The sequence below is a fragment of the Eucalyptus grandis genome, chromosome 8, assembly GCF_016545825.1.
Source record: "Eucalyptus grandis isolate ANBG69807.140 chromosome 8, ASM1654582v1, whole genome shotgun sequence".
NCBI classification, from domain to species: Eukaryota; Viridiplantae; Streptophyta; class Magnoliopsida; order Myrtales; family Myrtaceae; genus Eucalyptus; species Eucalyptus grandis.
Genome location: NC_052619.1, coordinates 15490013 through 15508139, shown reverse-complemented (window position 1 = coordinate 15508139; position 18127 = coordinate 15490013). Strand labels below are relative to the sequence as shown.

The window sequence follows — 18127 nt, the reverse complement described above, 5'->3', positions numbered from 1 at the left end:
GATTGTAATACGCAATTCAAAAATCAAAATATACACTTCCTACTTCTTCTATATTCTCTATTTTCTTTCTCCATCTTTATTTCTATCTTGGTGTGAAAGTGGAAAAAGGCGAAAGCCCATCAATCCAAATATGAGTGACCCAAATTCCTCCTCTCCCGAATAAATAACGGCTCAACAACCCCAACCTTCCACTACAATTACCACCACACCCACAACTCCTGCTGCTGCTATCTCTGGTCTCCTATCTTCTCCATACTTTGGAGAATGCCTAGACCGAACAAATTATGTGATTTGGCACACATGAATCTTACTATATCTTCACTTTACCAAAAAAAAAAATCTTACTATATCTTCAAGCCTTTGAGCTGACATGTTTGTAGAGGGCACTGACCCAGCACCACCTATCCATTTTTCTCAATCAGCCACAAAATATTGGCTAAAACATAATCACTTCCAATTCCACTACAAAGCCTGGTGCATTCGAGATCAAGTAGCCCTTGGCTAGATCATAAATACAGTGACAAATCCCATGGTAACACAACTAACTGGCCAAAATACTTCCGTATCAGTTTGGTCCTATTTGGCCGATGCATACACTTCTTAGTCTAGTGCTCACTCGTCTTCTCTCCGGATGCAATGCCAACTTATGAGAAAAGGCAATGGGAGTGAGACTTAATATACACAGGAGGCTACTAAGAATGCTGATCAATTGATAGCTATTGGGGAAACTATTTTTGCTGGAGAATACCAGACCCACCTCTTTTGGGGTTTGGGTTCGGAATTTTCCACTTTGGCCACTGTGTTCCCAGCTATTTTGGCTTATAACCAGTCCTTGACTCCCTCTAGAAATGAGCTACATAGTTTGTTACTATCTCATGAAGGCTATTTAGAGCTTTTGGCTTTGGACGCTTGTCAACCACCTCCAATTGCATTTACTTTTCATGGTACATCACCAACCTTTGCAACTTTCAGGCCAAATAATTTCGGGCTTATAGTAGCAACAATCAGCACCTACCTATAGGCTACAACTTGCCATCTGCTGATCTTTTACCCACCTCACTGTCACTGGTCACTTACTAGTTGCCATGCAATATGGTCGTTGCTGGGGAGCTCCTTTTGGTCAAATTTGCTGTTGTTGGGGTCATTATGCTACAATCTGCCGTGAACGATATAATTATCTATTTTTGCCCACACGTCCTCCTCAAGCTCATTATACTGCACATGCTCTACAAATCCATTATTCTACTCCTGCTTACCCACCTTAACATCGTGCCATTTCTTTACCTCCACAAGTATATTACAATTTTAGACCTAAGCAAGTCCTTAAACTGCTCTTGGTTTCTTGGGAAGGGTTTCCCTAAAACCCCTCCCCACAGGGCTCTCCGCCACAACCCAAAATACCCTTCAAGGGTTGAGGGTAAGGATCCCACCCTGGATCTTGCAATGCCTCATCCCCGCGAAATACCGGGTCAAAGTACAGGCAGGACCCATCCCAAGTTGGTCCCGAGCAGGACCTTACCATCACCTCTAACTCAGCTCCCCTTAGATCCTCCAACTCAACCTCCCTCTACCTATGCTGCTTCCCCTTAGGTCCTTGACTCCAATTATACCCATCATGTCACTAATAGTACGATTGGTTTTACCAATATCACACATGTACACGTCTCTTATTTCTATCCTTAAGAATGTTTTAGTTGTTCCTAATATCACCAAAAATTTATTATCCGTTTCTCAATTTTCCTTCCATAATAACTTTGTTTTCTTACTTTACCCTACATATTTTCTTGTAGTGTGCTTATGTACGGGTTAAATCCTTCTTTGAGGCAACCTTGATTCCTGCCGCTACTTTGTCTCACCTTCTAGCTTTGCAACTCTTCATATACTTTAGTGTCTTCCCGTACCAATTCACTTAGTACTTGGCATCACCGTTTGGGACATGCCTCCTTGAATATCGTAATTCGTCTTTTAAATTCAACAAACACTAGCCTTTCATGTTTTCCCTCTTCCATATGTACGACATGCGCTCTTAGTAGAAGCCATTGCCATCCCCAACCCTCTACCCATTCCAGGGCTATTTCCTCTCTTCAGCTAGTTCATTTTAATGTTTGGGGTTCGTCCCCTATGTGTTCTCTTTTTGGCTATAAATATTATGCTTGTTTTATTGATGACTTTACTCGATTCACTTGGCTTTATCCCTTTGCATCTTGAGATCAATTTTCCAACATTTCTAAAGCCTTTCATGCCATTGTGGATACCCAAATTTAGTGCAAGCTTTAGATGATTCAGTGTGATGGAGTACCCAAGTTCTTATTGATATTGCTAGTATGAGTACCTAGAGGGGGGTGAATAGGTATATAAAAGATTTTTCTTCAACAATTGCACAATACCAGACATTTGAAGGAAACGATAATCAAAGTAAGACTGAGAGAAGAGAAAATTGAACACGCGGTTTATAGTGGTTCGGCTTATATCAAGCCTATGTCCACCACTCTTCTTCACTGACAGCCTATTGGCTGGATTCCACTATGAACAAAAGAGAAGTTACAACACAGCTTTGCCTTGATTCTACAATGTAGATGTTCTACCACATCTCCTCAAGATTTCTCACAAATATAGACTCTCTTTTGTATACAAGTATTCGCTCAAAGGATTTGTCTAAACAAAAAGGAGATTCAGACTTTGAAATTCTTCTATCGTGCACACCTTGAACAACTAAGACCGTCTTCCTTATATACTCCTTTATGCCTTCATATCCATTGGCACTTACCAAAGGAATTCCTCCAATCTACCCGTTGGACGGAATCAATTAGGAAGATTGTTCAAGCTATTAAAGGAACGTGTTGATAGCCCATCAATCATGTTCGCCCATACAATCAGGATCTCGGTTTCCATAAGCAGATTCTTCCAATAATATTTAGGCAATCATCGGATCTTCAATTATCGAGTCAATCTTCGATCAATCAAAGGACTCCATTATGTCTTCTCCAGCCACGAGATCTTCTCCAGTTGATAAGGTTAAATCCTTAACAAAACATCCAGTTCTGGATAACCTTTCTTAAACGGATTAGAGACTGTCAATGAGGATAGACTTTGAATCTTGAGTCTGGCTGTCCGGGAGGTCTTCGACTTTAAATTGCGTAGTCCGCAAGCCTTCGTACTAGATCGATAGAAACGTTTTGTCAACTTCAAAACACTTTAAGAAGATTTCTCCAACAATCTCCCCCTTTTTGATGGTGACAAAACTTTCCTGTAGATTTGGATATCTTTGACTTGCAAAACATTTCTCAAACACATATGCATATCTTATAGAGATAAATGGCTAACAGAATAACACTAGAATTTGCAACCACGAGAAAATAGGTTAGTCCAAGATATGATGAAGCCATCCATAAGATATCAATATTAGTTAATAGAAGCAAAAGTCCAAGTCTAGTTCGGTTCTCATCCGGACACAAAACAAAGTCAAACAGAGTTCAAACCACAAAACAATCCAACAAACAATTAAAAGTTTAATGAATGAAAAGTTTTTGTTCAAATTTTGCATCTCTCCCCCTTTTTGTCATCATTAAAAAGGATGAGATGAAGTCAAGATTACTTGGGAACGCGGACAAGCTGGAAATCTTCCATAGACTGAACGATGCCTTCCATCCTTTTAAAGTCTTCCTTTAGATGTGCAATCTCCTCACTCTTGGCATTGGCCTGATTCGAACGAGAGAGGGCTTGCATTTTATCATTCAATGAACAGGAAGAAGCTTGACCTTCATTCTTCAAGCTTTGAACTTCGCATCCCAAGGCATAAATTTGACCTCGCATCTCCAAGAGAATATCCATGATTCTGTGAAAATCTGCTCCATTATCGGGCCCGAGTACTTGCTTCGGCTTGATCTGATGGAGTAAATGCAGACGATGGTAGATCAGCATAATCTCGCAGGTTTGTCTCCTTGGTAGGTTTTTTTTATCATGCCTCTCCCGATATATCTCATTTACGAGTGTTTGGTTGCGTAGCATTTCCATACCTATGACCATATGCCCCACACAAGTTAGCTCCTCGCTCTCGAGCTTGCATCTTTCTTGATTACACTTGAGGCTACCGCTACTATTGTCTCCAGACTCGACGTACCTACATTACTGTTGATATCTTTGATGAGACCATTTTCCCATTTCAAGAGACATCTGCATCTCCATCATCACCACTTGTTGTGTTGCCAATCCAATTACCATTGTTGCCACCGCCAGCCGCTTCTGTCGAGCCCTCACAATCATTGAACTCAACTTTGATAGTGCCATTGTCCTAGACATTATCCTCACCATCTCTAGCTCTAGTCCCTAACTCACCATCTCCACCATCATCGACAACATCTTTACAGGTATCCATTCACCATATGGTTATTCGTCTTTGTGATGCCGCAACTTGCATTATCCTTAATCAAAATTGCACTTTTGCTCTTACGGCCATTGCTCATCCTCACACTGACCTACTTGCTTTTCTCAAGCATCACAAAATCCGAAATGGGAGGTTGCCATGACCACTAAGTGCATTGCACTTATGTAGAATAGCACATGGGAACTGGTTCCTCTACCTTCTCATGCTTACCCTATTGGGTGTAAATGGGTGTTCAAGGTCAAACTTCTTTAATGGTACACTAGAATGCTACAAAGCAGCTTGTTGCTAAGGGATTTCATCAGCAAGCTAGCCTCGACTATAGCGAGACATTTAGTCCAATGGTTAAACCAGTCATCACTCACACTGTTCTTGCACTTGTTTACTCCCGAGGATGGTCTATCCAGCAACTTGATGTCTCTAATGCTTTTCTCCATGGATTTTTATCTAAAGAGGTGTATATGGTTCAACCTTAGGGCTTTGTTGACCCCCAACGGACTCATCATGTCTACGGTTTCCGTCGCTCTCCTTATGGTTTAAAGCAAGCTCCTCATGTTAGGTATCAGCGGCTTAGCTCCTGTGTCACCAGCATTGGTTTTCTTATTTCAAATGTTGACTTGTCCTTATTCATTCACGATTCTACCTTTGACAGCATCTTCTTATTATTTTATGCGGATGACATAATTCTCACCGGCTCTCCCAATGCTCCACTGCTCCACTGCTAGCTCTTTTACATGCTATATATGGTGAATTTGGCATCAAGGATCTCGAACCTATTCACTATTTTATGAGTATTGGGGTATAATCTACATCGAACGGACTTCATCTACATCAAGCCAAGTTCACTCATGAGATTCTAGATCGTGCAAAGATGTCTGATGCTCGTGCTGTTTCCACCCCCATGCACCACCGACGAAACGTTATCAATTCATCAGGGGGAGCCCTCACTTAATCCTTACCACTACTATACCATTGTGGGTGCCCTCCAATATTTAACTCTAACTCAACCTGACATTGCATACTTAGTGAATACTGCCTGTTAGAGTTCCTTCATGCTCCTACCATCGCGCATTGGCAGGCTATGAAATGCATCATTCGGTATTTAGCGAATACTCCTCATTGTGGACTTACCTTCACTCACGCTATTTCAATGGCTCTTCGTACATTTTCTAATGCTGCTGGGCTGGTGATCATGATGACCTTCACTCTGTTGAGGGATATTTTTTTCTTGGCCAAAATCTTATCTCTTAGTGTTCTTGCAAATAGTGAACTGTGGCATACTCCAGTACTGAGGCTAAATACAAATACCTTGCCAACACGACTGCTGAGTTATGTCAATCGAGTATCTTCTTTTGATCTCCATGCTCTAAGACCTTATCCACCCACGCTAGGCTGCGACAACCTTTTTGCCATTTATCTTTCAGCGAATCCAGTTTTTAATGCCCGTACAAAAGAAGTGAAGATTGATTATCACTTCATTCGTGAGTCACATGAGGACAACTCTATGTTCTATTTATCTCCTTCGTTGATCAGCCTACAGACATTCTTATCAAGGCAAAAGAACGCTATCATAATTTTGCACAAAGGGACACTTAAGTGCCATAACTTACAAAAGGTACATTTAAGTGCTACATTCAAAGAAAAACGGATTACTTGAATGTCACTCCGGCCAAAACACCGACGTGGCATTTTTCCGGCGAAGCGTGCCCAAAACGACGTCGTTTTGCATGCTGATGTAGCAAAATAATGCAAAAATGGCATCGTTTTGGACTGATGTGGTAAAAAAATAAAAAAAAATTGATTAAATTAAATTTAAAATTAAATATAGTTAAAATATTTAAAAATAATAATTTAAAATTAAAAAAAAAAAAAAAAAGGAAAGTGGGGGTGGCGGCCGAGGGGTCGCCCTTAGCTGCCGTCATCGCCGGGAAGGGTCGGCGATGGCGGGGGGAGGGTCGGCCAGGGCTTGGCGACCCCAGCCGACCCGATCTGGGGTGAGGGTCACAGCCCTCGCCACTGGCCACAAATCTGAGGAGGGCCGCCAACCCTCGCCGGATCTAGTTGAGGGCCGCTACCCCGGCCGACCGGCGGCGAGGGCTCTCAGCCGCCTACCCCCTTTCCTTTTTCTTTTTTTTTTAAATTTTCGCGACCAAATTTTTCGAGTGTGAACCACCTAGGGTTTGGCTAATGGATTGCTAAGCCTAAATTTAGCTCGGGCTCTCCCAAGCTCATACCAATTCGTGACTTAGGTTCACGTTCTTAACATGCAATTGATTCTTAATTATGAGTCGCCACTAATTAATTTATGGTAGGTCGATTAGACATCTAAATAAAATAATTGGAGAATTATTTTACTTCTACGAACCAGAGATTGTGAGTTCGGGGACTTGGTTATGCTAGATTTTTCTAACGCCCTTTCAGTACCTTTCTCTTTTATTTTGAAAAATGTTTGGCAAGCAGCTCGAATTAATTTTAGGCTATTTCCTTAACATGTGAGGCGATCATGTTGGTGCGCAATCCACCAATTTAACACCCAAGAAAAAAAATAATAAAAAAATGCAGGACTTACCTCATAGCAACGAAAGCATCTGCGTTGTTAGTTTAGAATTCACATAAATATGATTTCTAATTAACACGCAATTTCTTTTTTTTTGTTTTCACTTAATTAATGAGAATCATGCTTTATGCAATGCATGCCACTAATCTAGTATAAAATGATATAACATGGCAACATGGCTTAGCTATATGACCTAAGCGATATGACATAAATAAGCATGTAGTCTATCCTGAAGCATGAGATGGATTTATTCTAAAAATATATATATTTTTTTATTTTCCATGAGATTCGAAATTAAAGAAATGCAACACTTAAATATGCAATCTAAATTAATCTAATGACCTAATTCTAATGACGGATGATTTCTAATTAAATGAACCTATAAAAAATCACTAAATGATGTGCATTGTATGAACCTAATTCTATATGACGTGCACATGATTTTTATTTTCCTAATAAGCATGCAATCTATCTAGGAGAAATTATCTAAACCTACAATATGCAATCCTAACATGCAATGACGTGCAAAGAATGCCTTAGTTCTACATGACATATGCATGATCTTTTTTTTTTCAAAAATTCGAAATAAATAAATTTCCTATTCTAATCATGCAAGATAACCCTAAAACAAGGAATATTCTAAAACGAACCAAATCTAACTTAGTCTTTTTTTGGATTTTTCCTTTCTTTTACGGGAGCAATCAAAATAAGACATCAAGAACATCACGGCAACAAATCGGGCAATATATCATCCATTTCCATTTTGGAAATAAATTGACGAATTGTATCTCGCGCATGGGATCGGATTGGCCAATTTCAAATAAAATCGCGAATCGTATCTCGAGCATGAGATCGGATTGGCGATTTTTCTATGTGATTGCGAGTCGTATTTCGAGTATAAAATTGGACTGTCAATCATGTGCACGTTGCAAAATTAGGAAAATTTCCTAATTCATGAGGGATCAAGATATATTTTGGATATGGCAATAACAAATATTCAAAATAAGATTGCGATATTACGAATTAGGCGGCATCATATATGAAAATCAGATTAATTGAGAGTCTTACCTAATTCACGATGTCACGCGGGTGATGTTTCCAAATTCGGATGGATGATGGGTCATGGGAATCACGGTGAGGGAGATCGTCTCATAGCAGCGGCTGCTCGTGGTGGCTTCACGCAAAAGTGCGATCATAATTTCCACGATATTCACCTGTATCGTGTTCTCCCTCGGTGAATTACCAAGTACTCTGGAAAATTGCTAAGCCTGAGGAGGATTAGTCAAAACGCATGCGTAAGGAAAATTAAAGAGCACCAATAGAATCCTGCCATTATCATGGCCAAAATTGGGACAGCTCTTGGTTTGAAAATATTACAATTGCATGTGATGTTGCCGCCACTGGACGCATCATTGAGACATACAATATTTGACCGGAGACAAGGACGTAGCTGAGGAAGCCTTGTAATGATCTGGGAACGTCAACGAGGGACGGACTTCGTCTCGGCTTCAAGAGCGACTCAAGGGCAGCTAGTGCGATGCTGCAGTGTGGACTCGGCCAGGGCTCTTCTTGCTTGAAAATAATTCAAGTGCACTCCTTCAGTAATACTTGACCGCCACATTCACGGATCACACTTCTGGCACAGCTACATGCAATTGGGATTGTTCGGTGAAGCTGGGCTTAAGAAGGCTTTTTCGGACTCCAAACTGACATGTTCACACGTCACTCTTTGCCGAGAATCCTTCAATTCGTTGCCGTGAGTATTGTGAATTTCGAGGCTAGTTAAAGCGAACGAGATTTCTGGTTGCGGTGAGTGACATCGCCAGATGAGGGAGGACTGGTCGGGTGCGGCGGTGAAGGTGCTTCGGGCGGAATTGCAAGTCCAGCAACAAAGGTTTGTCGGTGTAGATCACAGTGACTAGCTATCACTGCCGGCAGCGGGCGGTACTTAGAAGCCACCGGAGAAGCTTCGCCCGAAAAACCTGCGAAGAAATATAAAGAGCAGCAGAAAAATCACCACACCGCCCGCGATGGGTGATGATTGGGTGTGACTGGAGCAAACGACAAAGCATGAACGCAAGGCTTGCTGAGGGGGGCTTCGCTGGTCGTATGGAATCGCAGCGGTGATGATTGTCACCGAAAAGATTCACGAACTGGGAGAGGATGGTTAAGACATGTGTCCCTGTGTTGATCGTTGTCGCTTCAACCTGTGGGCATCCGCCCCTCCTTTTCTGTTGTCGCCGCCTCGCCCTCTCTACCTCTCGCTTCCTTCTCCTCCTCTACTCTCAGTTTGTCCTAGGGGTGAGCGGGTCCATGGTGGGTAGGGTCTAGACCTGGACCCTGTTCCCTACCCTGTTATAATCGGTTCTCCTTTTTTGGACCTTGTTCCCTACCTTGTTTTCATTGGACCCTATTCCAGGCCCACCCTGTTTTTCCGGTCAGGGAACAGGGTTGACCCTGTTTAAATTGGAACCTGTTTTGCATAAAAATTAACCTTAGAAAAGCAAGTCTAGATGAGTTATCTGCTGAAACAAAAATGCCGAACCAAGCACATCCTTCGACCAAACTTATTGGGAACATGTATAAAATTTGGACTCCCCTTGAAGAAAACAACCAAGTATATAATTCGACCATCTCGCATCCCCATATCCCACAAGATACATCGAGTTTGCCTTATATTAAACAACAAAGATTCCCTCACACTAAAGCAATATCTAGTCAATGAACCACTAAATCAGTTAGGTCGCCACAGTCACGTATAGCTAGGAACATACAAGGTCAATTCAATACACTTTACAATCACTCCTTCACTCCCATCAAGTAGTTATAGCCTACCAAAGTATCTGCCTTCTAAGATCCATCACCAAAATACTGAAGGAGTAACAAAGACATTCTGCCAATATCATAACTTGGCTTCAGGTACAAAAAAAGGAACAGAACATTAATGTAAGTACAGATAATATTAATGGCATTAAGGAACAGAACATTAACTTGGTTTCGAAATCTTTGATCGAAGCGATGGAGTTGAGAAATAGAAACTCGAGCTGAGGCGTTTCGCCAAACCAAAAAAAAAAAAAAAAAAAGAAAGAGAAAAGAAAGAAAGAAAGAAAGAAGCGGGGTGGTCGGGGAGCTCACCAGGATACAAGCGGCGAGGGAGTGAGAAGGGCCACGGGAGGAGAGGGAGTTGAGGGCGACCTCGGCGGCGGAGTGCTCGGCCTAGCGGAGCGGCAGTTGAGGGCGGAGTAGCGAGGTAGCGGTAGCTTTGCGAAGGGGGGGCGGTAGTAGAACGGCAGCAGGAGAGCTCGGGAAACAGCGCGCGGTGAGATCTGCGGGTCAGAGGCGTCGGCGAGGCAACAACAGCAGGTAGAACGGCGAGATTTAACGAAGGCAGCGTTGGCGCTCAGGTGCGAGCTTGGCGGGGGTCAGCAGCTTCGCGATTTCGAGAAGCGAGGGGAGTCCGGCAGCTTTGTGAACGAGACCGTCGACTCCTCGTCGGGCTGGAGGAGGTCCCGCCATAGGGCGAAGGCGACGGAGAGCCCGAACGCGCTGGACGGCGAGAAGACAACGCGCGGGACGCCGTGGTCGCAGGCGAAGCGGTGGGTCCACCCGAGGAAGAAGTCGGAGACGACCGCACAGGGCGGGGAGGGGTGGGACTCGAACCACCGGGAGAGGAGCGGGAGGTGGAGGTCGCGGAGGGTGCGGACTTTGGCGACGAAGCGCACCCGCGGCGGGTGTGGCACGGTGAGGGGCTCTGGGGAAGGCAAGACGAGAGGCTGGAGCGAGGAGGAGGAGGCGAGGAAGGGGTTGAGCAGGTGGAGGTTGTCGGGGTGACGACGACGGTGACGGTGACGGCGGGGGTGGCAGGGCGGGGGAGGAGGAGGAGCTTGGCGGTGGTGGTGCGAGCGCGAGGGGAACCGGGAGAGGAGCTCAGGGAAGTCTGGTTCTCTGCGTCTGCGCCTCTGCGGGTAAAGATAGAAATAAAATTAGGGTTTTGTTGGGGTAAAAACCGGTTCCCAAACCGGTCCGGTCGAACTGGTTCTCGGGTGGGTAATCCCTCGGAACCGGTTCCCGGACCGGTTTAAACAGGGTCTGAGTTTTGGGAACCGGTTCCCGGCCCGGTTTTAACTGGAACCAGTTCCCAACCCTGTTTTCCGGGTGGGCCGGACCGGGAACCGGGTAAACCCGGTTCAATTGCACACCCCTAGTTTGTCCTTATCAATGTCTTCTCTTTGTGGCCGTATGTATCGATTGTTTGGCCTCATAAACCCTACGCATTTAACCTATTTATAGGTCACGAGTTAGGATTTTAATTTTTCCAAATCCATATCCACGAAACTTTCTTTTTCCGAACATAATATTTGCTTTTCCAAACACAACATTTATTCTTGATATAATTTAGGATTGTAAGAGGATTCTTCTTAAATTTGAAATCTCGCACGGATAAATCCGTAAAATCTATCCGAGGATACGGGCTTGGGCTGATTTACTCTCTTCGTGGGCTTAGCCCAACTCATCAAATTAAAAGTTATGAACCTCAGTTAAAACCCATCCACCACCAGTTCAATAAATGCAAAAAATGCAAATGCACCTAAATCTATATGCTATGCAATTAATTAATTAACTAATATATTTTTTAGGGGTTAAAATTAATCTCTAATTTTTAATACAATAAATGAATAAACGAGTCGCCAAAATTTAGGTGTCAACATAATTTTTTTTTAATTTTAAAATTATTCTTTTTAAATATTTTAACTAAATTTAATTTAATTTATTTTTTATTTTTTTATCACGTCAGCCGAAAACGACTCCATTTTTGCATTATTTGGTCACGTCGGTGTGCAAAACGGCGTCGTTTTGGGCTCGGTTCGCCGGAAAAATGCTACGTCGGCATTTTGCTCGGACTTTGGCCGGATTGGTACTCAAGTGATCAATTTTACTCTGATTTTGGCACTTAAGTGTACCTTTCATAAGTTATGGCACTTAAGTATCCCTTTGTGCAAAGTTAGGACACTTCAGGGGTCCGCACGTCTTCTTACCAAAGGCTTGTCATCTACTCAATTTCATCTCTTATGATCCAAGCTAACGGTTTGTTCCAGCTCATCAACTTGCATAGGGATGTTGACCCAGTCCACTTCTAATCTTTTCAGCTCGCACTAAAATCCAATATTATTTCCACCTCGCACTAGAATCATAGCACAATCAAAATATCCACGTAACAAGCAGTCCAAGATTGATAACATTCTAACTCGCATAAGAATTAAAGCTAATTAGAATATCCACATGATTTGTAATCCTTGATTGATTCAAATATCATCTCCACTATAGTTACGAATTTTGTTATCAATCTTTATTTCTAGAGATTCTTTCTAAGTCATATATATAGGAGTCATCACTAATTCTAATACGTAATTTAGAAATTACATAATTCCTACGTCTTCTATATTTTGTTTTCTTTCTACATCTATATTTCTATCTAATTTTAAATAGTCTGCGAAGCTATTCCATAATAATTCATTAAGTTCTCTTCGATGACATAGTTATCATGGTCTTTGCATTTTTTTGTAGACATGGGAAGCTTGGAATTGAGAAAATGATCATAAAAGTCATAAACCTATTATATTTGTACCAATTCAGTCATAAACCTTTTTTTTTTAATGTGGCTAATTTAGTCTTAAAATTTTTGATAATTTGTCAATATAGTCCATCATGTCAATTTTGAAAAAAAAAAGTTGGAATTTTTTTAAAACATTAAAAAATTTTCCACGTTAACGCTAGATACACCATCGGGCCACATAGGACAACTGGTGCTAACTTGACCCACATTGTTAGTAATTTTCGATCAAAATTAGCAAAAATGACTATTTATAATTCATTAATAGGCTTAGGACTAAATTAGTACAATTGAAAGGTTTAGAACTAAATCAACAAATATTCAAAAAGGTATAAGAATAAATTGGCACAATTAAAAGATTTAGGACAAAATTAGCTACAATACAATAGGTTTGGAGGTTTTTGGACAATTTTCCCTTTTAAATTTTGTCCTTCTTATGTGAAAATGTTATTTTTATAGCATTAGGTTATTCAACTATCTTTTTTAGCATTAGTTAGAGCTAAATAATAGCTTGCCTGTGGAGATTTCCATGCGCATGCTAACACGATGACTATGAATGAACCTTAAGAAAGATGAGGTAAAGACAAATAATTGCCATTTTCGAACTCAGATCCTTCGTCTACAAGTTTTCATCATTGGTGTATAATAAACACATAACCTCTGCCCTATTAAATACAACTAGAAAAGAGCTCATGCAAATATTCAACTTTGAACAAAAATTTGATAAAATCCTAATTTTCTTGTGATCCTCAATTGAATCATGTCTTGTTATAAAAAGAATCATACCCAACACGAATTTTCCAGTTTTAGAAGTGTTTATACAACTTTCATATGTAACGATATGAAACTAGTACATAAGTATATCACCTAATTCCTAAAAGATAAGGTAAAAGCCAGCTGAAATTCTTACCCTATGAAATGTTCAATGCGTCTACGGAATCTTTAATTCAATGCGCTCCTTCTTTGCATGATTCAGAGGCGAGCAGGATCTAAACCGTCCATGCATAGCTATGCACAAATAATGTTGCGGAAATAAATAATTTCCTCATGGTTATCAACCCATAAATTGCATGTTTTCTCTCTCGCGAAAGTTCATCCGCTCCTGCTGCTATTGCTTATGGTGGTGTTGCATCAGCAGTTGCTGTTGTTGGTAGTGTCGCTGGCAGTGCACCGGCGGTTTCTCCTCCTCCATATCTCTCTACAGAAAATAGGGATTCGGACATTATTAGACTACACTAGAGAGAGCCATTTGCAAAAATCTAAAAGCGCGACATGGATGGAGGTGGTGAAGGAGGTGATTGATTAGCTAATCAATTGAACCGGAAACGATTAGGGTTTCTCGTTATCGCAAAGCAGCTGAAAGTTTGGAGAGAGAGGAGAGAAAGGGTAAGAAGAAGAAGAAGAAGAAGTCACTGTGGGGTGCGACCAATCAATCTCACTGGTCGCAGTGTTCTCACGATTCCATGGAATCTCTTTGGGCGGGGCCTTGCCTCGTGCTGATGGGCTTCTATGTAGTCAGCCCAAGCCCATGTCCAAAATTCAAGTCGTGCCTGCATTTTCACTTGGCTTTTATTCCACGATCATTCCTGGAATTTGCCAAGAGCACGAGCGTGACCAATTTCAAATTTCAAGAGTGACCATGTTGTAATCAGGGGTGTCAAAAACCCGACTCGACCCAACCCGAACATGAACTAAGTACGAAATAAGATGATTACATATTTCGAGTCTTAATATTGTTTAGGTAACGATTACAAAACAAGCAAACATGTTAAGTTAGGGTTGAAATAATGTTCGGCCTCCAAACACATTATTGACACTAAACACGTTCTCTCAACCAAACACTCCTCACCCAAATACGTCCTCCTCGTCCCTCTCAGAAGACCCTGCAACGATCTCGCCTACTACAGATGACTGCACCTTCTAGCGCCTCAACCACCCCAAGCTTGCCCTCCAAAGCTGCCAGCATGAAAGGCGCCGTAGAGGTCCCCCAAATGGCCAACGTCACCATCTTCGAGTTTGGGTTCATTGTTGCCACCACAGACAAGGTCACCCTCACCAGGTATTGCCTTGTCTCTGACGACCTCGAGCCTTGCCTCCGGGAGGTCTTACCCATGGTTTGTCACGCCCCGATTCTCGGGCACACACACATCTTTCTACTTGGTCGATTTTAAAATGCGATATCTCAGAACTATGTGTCGCCGACCCTTTCATTTATTAAGCACATGCGAAAGCAGTTATAAATCTTTAGACAATAAAACAATGGGATAGAAAAACGGGCCATATTTTTCATATTGAAATTTACAACCAAACTTTTATACATGGCATTAGGCAGAGTACTTCACAAGTATTCACAAACTTCAAAGTCTCACTCTATCTACACATATACAAAGGGTTCACAAAAGAGGATGGGATCTCAGTCCTCATCTGGGTCGTACTCAAGATCATCCTGATCCTCTTTGACTCTTCTTCACTAAGCTCATTTCCTTCGAGCTCTTCATCTCTTTCTGGCTCATCGTCATCTTCTAGCTTCTCCTCCTCAGGCTCATCTACGGGCCTGAAATGTTGTCCCACAACCGGGATGAGACTACGTCTCAATAAATTCTACCCCACTAAGGCCCAATTAATGAACCATTATACTATAGGTTGCCTAAACACGCATAGGTCAGAGGACTTACCTTGGCCTCAGATCCCACCTACAAGTCAGTACAATTCATAATAGGCACCCACTTACTTAAACAAATCGAACCAGTCGATTACATGTCATCCAAATTATTCCCCGCGGTGGAATAGTTAGAAGTCAGGCCACGTGTATTCTCCAGGACGACATCCCAAGTCTTCGAGCCACGTGCCTCAAACCTTGGGCCCACGTGCATTTTCTAAGGCGACCTCTTCGCCAAGGTGGTACATCAAGTCATCGAGCCACGTGCCATTTTAGATGTCATTCTCAAATACCGGACCCACGTGCATTTTCTAAGGCACTAGTTCACCAAAGTGATGCATCAGATCACCGAGCCACGTGTCCTTTTTTACGATGCCCGGGCCCACGTGCCTTCTCTTAGGTGCTAACTCACCAAAGTGATGCATCAATTCATCGAGCCACGTGCCCTTTTAGATGCCAAACTCTGTCACCGAGCCACGTGCATTCTCCAGGATGACATACCGAGTCTCCGAGCCACGTGCATTCTCTCAGGCGACCTCTTCGCCAAGATGACATATTCAACCACTGAACTCACGTGCATTCTCCAAGTGATATTCCAATTCACCAAGCCCACGTATTTATTTCAGGTGATTACCAACTTACTTTCGATACCGACAACCAATGCCCAACGATTTCTCAATCAAATAATCAAATCAACTCAATAATGACATACCCTAAAATTCACAATTTAAATCAATTCCATACAATTTAAAGCTCAATTAAATAAACGGACTGTGCCACGACAATCAGCACAAGATTCCGGTCGTCGGCCATCTCAATCTTAATTTCCGAAAAATAAATAAATAATTAATTAATTTCGAAAATTAATTAATAAATATTAAAAATTCAATTTAGCTCAAAATAAAGCCCAATTAAATAAACGGACTTCACCACAATCACCAGCATAAAATTCTGGTCACTGGCCATCCCAGTTGAATTTCAGGAAAATAAATAATTAATTAATTAATTTCGAAAATTCATAATTAATTACTAAAAATCCAATTTAGGCCCGAATTGTCTAATTGAAGCCCGCTAAGGGTCGGGAAAAATCCCGAGATGCTTTCAATAAATAGAAGACTACGTCTACTTGCTAATTGCACAATCAAAATGTCTAACATGCATCACAATTGTCTAATAATCACTAATATATTCTAATCTAACCACTTAATTGCATTTAATTAAACCTAATCAATCCCTAAGCATAATTAGTAAACTAAGCAGGGATTAGTGAGATTACTCACTTGATAAAAGTGAAGACCGGAACACTAAGACGACGGCGTGACGGCGGCCGAAATCCAAATTTTTGGCAGACACTCAGGCCGGGCCTACAAGCCTCGCAAGCCCACATCAATTGCTGGGCTTGGTATTGGGCTTGGGCTGCTTCGCAGGCTTCAAAGAGCTGGGCCGAACAGCTGCTGAACCGGGCCCGAAACTGGGCTGAACCAAGGCTGAAAACAGGCCCAGCTGTTGGGCCAAAATTGCTGGAATTAACAGGCTGAAACTTTTGGCTCGTGGACTGGAATTGCTGGGCTTCACTTGCCGAAGATGGGCTGAGCTGATGGAGATGGGCTCAAACTTGCTGGGCCGCTGAAATACCGAACTGGCTTGCTGCGACAGGGACGTGAAGCTCGCTGGATTTCTGTTTGCTTCAGTTGACGGTGATGCTGCTCCGCTTGATGGATCGTTGGATGTGGCAGAGTTGGGATCGAGCGAAAACTTCGGTTGAGCTGGCTGTCGAAGAAGCAAAGGGAGAAGCAGCTTCGGTGGAATCGTGAGCTGACCCGGCAGAGAGGAACGGAGGGGTGGACGTTGGCCAAGTGGCGTCGCTGGCGAGGGGGGGGAGTCAACACGGCTGGGCTTCCGGTGAGCTAGGGTGTTGCCCGAAGGAGACGCGGCTTAGTGGAGGAGCAGGCGCAGAGAGGGAGAGAGACTCGGTGGAAACGAGCAGCATGTTTCGGTGGACGTTGGACTGGTTTGGCGTGGGCTTCGCTGCTGGTGGTCAACAAACCGGCCGGGGGATTTGCAGAGTTGACTGGTGTGAGTGTGGCAGCCGAAAGCAAGAATCGGTGGAGTTGCAGACGTGGAGAGGAGCAGACGGCAGCATGAAGAAATTAAATTGGGAAGTCGAGTGTCCCAAGGGAAATGAAAGGAGAAGCAGAAGGCGTGGGAGGGGAAAAACGTGCGAAGCAAGCCGAGAGGGGAGAGGATAAGGACGCAGAAGATGTCGGCTAAAAAGGGGAAGAGAAACGTGCGAATTCAAGAGAAAGTGAGAGAGACGTGCTGGAGAGGGTGAGCTCAAGGTCAAAGGAAGGAAAATAACTTGAGGAATACGGCTGGGAGGGGGTTTCGTGCGTGGAGGGTGTGGGGTTAAAGAGATAAAAGAAGAAAATAGCACCAAAATTATAATCTTTGACCTCATCTTCAAAACAACTTTGTCAATTGGTTACCCATGGCCAATTTCTTCGTCCATTTCGAAATTTGAAGTCTAAATGAAGACCAAGATAAGACGGCCTTTTTATCTCACGATTTTTTCTCAAAACTGAATTATGTTTCAATTTTCTTGGCATCCGATTTTCTGAACAAATAAATTCGGTTGAGGTCCAATTTGAAATATAAAAAAAAGCCCAAACAACTTCCATTCACCGAATCTTTTACACCAGATGCCAAATATCTCTTCAAATTAGTCAATCCGTATTTCCGTTCATTTTTCGAATCATCCATCTCGATTTCCCGAAAAAATCCTGAACTCTCCAGAATTTCCCTAAAAGGTGAGTCGACGTTCTTAGAATGACTCATGACACGACAGGACTTCCGATTTCTGAAATCGAATTCAAATTCGCAGTTATTTTCAATCAAACGTGCTTTTAGTTTGACCTTACC

At 42.4% G+C, this 18127-nt stretch overlaps 1 long non-coding RNA gene across 1 annotated transcript; it reads right to left on the bottom strand.

Annotated features, from left to right (window-relative positions):
• Nucleotides 1-14814: 14814 nt before the first annotated feature.
• Nucleotides 14815-17474, bottom strand: LOC108954259. The gene is made up of 2 exons (XR_001980013.2): nt 16489-17474; nt 14815-15103 (listed from the first exon to the last, which is right to left on the bottom strand). It is a non-coding gene; the product is annotated as an uncharacterized LOC108954259 (long non-coding RNA).
• Between the last annotated feature and the right edge of the window lie 653 nt (nt 17475-18127).